This window comes from Equus przewalskii, chromosome 30, assembly GCF_037783145.1.
Source record: "Equus przewalskii isolate Varuska chromosome 30, EquPr2, whole genome shotgun sequence".
In the NCBI taxonomy this organism is placed as follows: Eukaryota; Metazoa; Chordata; class Mammalia; order Perissodactyla; family Equidae; genus Equus; species Equus przewalskii.
Window position 1 is genome coordinate 19114550 of NC_091860.1, and position 3662 is coordinate 19118211.

The following is a 3662-nucleotide window of genomic DNA, read 5'->3' on the forward strand; positions in this document are numbered from 1 at the left end:
ACTAATTTTGCTTGAGAGCCGCCAGTGTGCAACTATTGGTCTGTATATTAATTCTGAAAGTTGAAATAATGTAAATAGTATTTATGTTATTATAGCTATGTAAACAGTTTTCATGGCAGAGGGAATTAATGTTTTCAAATTCTCTAGGATCATCGTCATGACTTGGGCGGCACTCAAAGAGAAGTTTTCTGGTATCCAGTTGCAAAGATTCTCCCTACCCGTCCCCCACCCCCGCCATCCATTGCTCAGAATCTAGCTGTGTGTTAGTTTCCTGTATACTTGTACCATCCTTTGAACGGCAGATATTGTTGCCTGCCCACCTACCATTCCCTCATTCTCCCTTGCTAGGATCTTTTCTTTTGTTTTCCTTGTTTGTTGTCATTGATGTTGCGATTCTTATCAAATGTCTTGTGACGTCTTGTGATCTATTGGTATTTTTACAAGAGGGTGGAGTTTGAAAATTGACTCCGAAAGCTCTGTGAAGGTTGGTGGGATTCATCCACTGACTGGTTCACTTTTAAGTTAATAAGCAGGGAGCTCTCAGCTATTACTTTGGGCCCTAAATAAAGAACCAGAGAACTTGCTACCATTACTAGTTCACTAGACATTTCATCAAATAGTTTAGATAAGAACTGATAAGACAGTTTGTTAAGTAGTTTAGATAAGTTTGGATAAGACCCCAAGCCCCCACCTTAATTTTTATTTTGTTTACTTGGTTATTTGTTGATTTATTCATTTTTATTTTAATTTATTCATTAATTTACTTTATCTATTCATTTTGTAGCCTGTTTGCAGATAGATGAGGGTATAGGAAATTTTTGATTTTCATATTCAGAACTTTAATTAATCCCCCATTTTCAGACCTACTCTTAAGTTCCATTGTACTTGCTGCCCAAGTCAAGAGCTTCTATGGGGTTCTACGCAGCATGCTGGCTTTCTGGGTTTTTCACTAATTAATAATATTTCATCTGCTTTGCATCCTATAGGAGTTTGTTTTCTCGTATATTAATGGCCTCCTTCTTATTCTCTTTAGTGTTGTGAATTGAAGCCCTTAAAAGAAGTCCATTACTATCACCTTAGTGATTTCTTAGAAAGGGGAGGCTGTAAATACATGTGCTTAATTAGCGCACCATATTAAACCTGAAGCCTCTACGTCCTTCTTAATAGCTGTATAGTGATCAATTGTACAGACGTTTTCTTACATATTAACCTGTCTTCTACTGATTAACGATTAATTTTGTGACTCCAAACAGTGCTGCTATGGACCTTTTTGGACATAACTCTATGCACGTGTACATCTATGGAATAAATTCCTGGAGGTAGAGTGCTGGATTGGAGGTTGTTGCAAAGTTCCTCTTTGGAGGGTGTGTGTTTTTGGAAAGTGATCTTGTATAGTAATTAAAAGCATGAACTCTGCGGCCAGCCTGCCTGGGCTTGTAAACCTGGCTCTCTTCCTTTGCATTGCTATGACCTTGGGCAAGTTACTTAAGTTTCTGTGTCTTATTTTCCTACTAGGTTAAAATGAGAATTAATAATATCACCTTTCTCCTAGGGTTGTGAGGATTAAATGAGTTAATTTGCTGAGATTCATGGCTGATAATAAAAATTCAATAACTATTAGATGTTAATGTTGATATTCCAGGTCAGACTTAGCAACCATATGAGTAAAAATGAAGCCACTGTACCAAAAAAAAAAAAAAAGACTCAGCAACCGCCCTAGTGAAAAGAAGCCACCATTCTTGGTGGGCTGGAATGAGCCCTCTGACTAGTGCTCCTGGGCTCGCCCCTTGGGGGAAGTGAGGTGGTCCCCACAGTAGGGCTGCAAGTTTGAAGCCGAGAAGAGTGGTACCACCAGCCTTGAGGGGGGTGTGTCAGAGCTTTCTTACCCAGTAGTCTACCGAGTATAGCCCCTTGAAGGCTGCATTCTTAATTGCTGTTTCTCTAGTTTCAGACAGCACTTGGCACATAGTTGAATGAATAAATGATAGAGTGAATGAACCCAAGTTTGAGAATTAGTTTTCTTCTTTTTAATCTCTTCTTGTTACCCCCAAGCCTTCCATAAAGTCTCGTTGACCGTTACAGCCCAGGTTTACCATAGGCATCCTTGGGAGAGAGGGGACTGAGAAGGAAGAGAATGTGAGGGGAGCATGATGGAACCACCTGCCCGAAAGCATGGAAGCAGCCAGGGCAGAAGAGAGGAAAAACACAATTCCCAGGGCTCCCCAGGAATCCTCGGTGGGGGAGCCTACTAAAAGCCTGGACTTCCTGCAATGTGACTGTGTGGAGGGGGATTTCACTACTCGTCCTTGGGTGTTGAAAAGAGGATGGTCTCTCAAGACTGGAGTCTGGTGTATCTGGGTAGGCACAGGGCGTGCTACATGGTAGCCTCTGAGTAAATGGCAGTTTTTTATATCTTATTCCTAAATTACACTAAAGACCAGAGTAAAGTCTGCATTTGATGCCGTATCCACTCTTGCTCAAGCCATACATGAGTTCGTGTATTATGGATATGACTGTCCATCCAGGATAATATTGCCAGTACAGCTGTTATGTCGATAAGATGATTGTCAGGTCGGATGAGACGTGGAGACCAGACAGGGTAGCAGAGATCTTGAGCTTTCAACCAGCCTGTCTCAGCAGCATGACCTTGCATTAGTCTCTTGAAATTTCAGAGTCAGCTTCTGTCTCCATAAATTGGGGATTAATGCTGTAACATCTACCACCTGTCTGGGTTTAAGAGCACATCTTGATATTAAATTAAAAGAGAGAGCAAATGAATAAATTAGATTGGGTACTACACCCTGAAATCTTGACCTGAAAGTCGCTATTAATGGTAAAACCATTACAATATTATATTTCTCTAACATTCCTAGCAGATGGTTGGCTAAGGGAAGAAATCTCGATTTTGAGCACAGTCTTAGAATATGATTATAATTTATTACTATTATTTTTCACCATTTATGTATTAAAATAGAAGATCTCTATTCCAAAGGGGATTATTTTCCAAAATTAAGAATGCATACAGTAGATGGACAAAACCCACCTTCATACATACATAATATTTATATTAATTGTTCACATTGGCTCATTTTTAACTTGGTGTTGTTGAAAATTAATCAAGAATTTAGCATTGGTAGTAAAAAAGCAAATTAACAAAGACTCATTTATTGTTACTAGAAGGGGCAATATAGATCCTGAAGCCAGGAAGCTCATTGGGAGAAGATTCAAGAAAGATCCAGAAAAGTCCTCGTGACATGAGACCCAAACATGGAACTCTCCAGACAAAAGATTCAAGTCTACCTCCTATTTTAAGAATGAAACAGCTGCCAAGGTCAAGGACTTTCTTGGGGGGGGTCTTCACTTGTGATGGATAACTGGGTGGTGTCTGTTTTGTTTGGGGGAATAAATATTTGAAGGTGGTAACCAAAGAAGGTTATGCTGCTGTTATGATGTTATTGATACACGGGCTGACGCTATTATGGCGGATGCTATCAGGCTACATTATCTTTATGCCTCCAAGGTAACCTGAAGCAACTGTCTATTGACTTGGCACTACCTTACACTGAAGCGTCTGCCCTGCCTGGGGACTGTAACCGAAGCCAACCACATGCCTAACAGAGAGTTTTCTTTAGCCACTGACAGCACCAGGGAAGGAAGAGCGT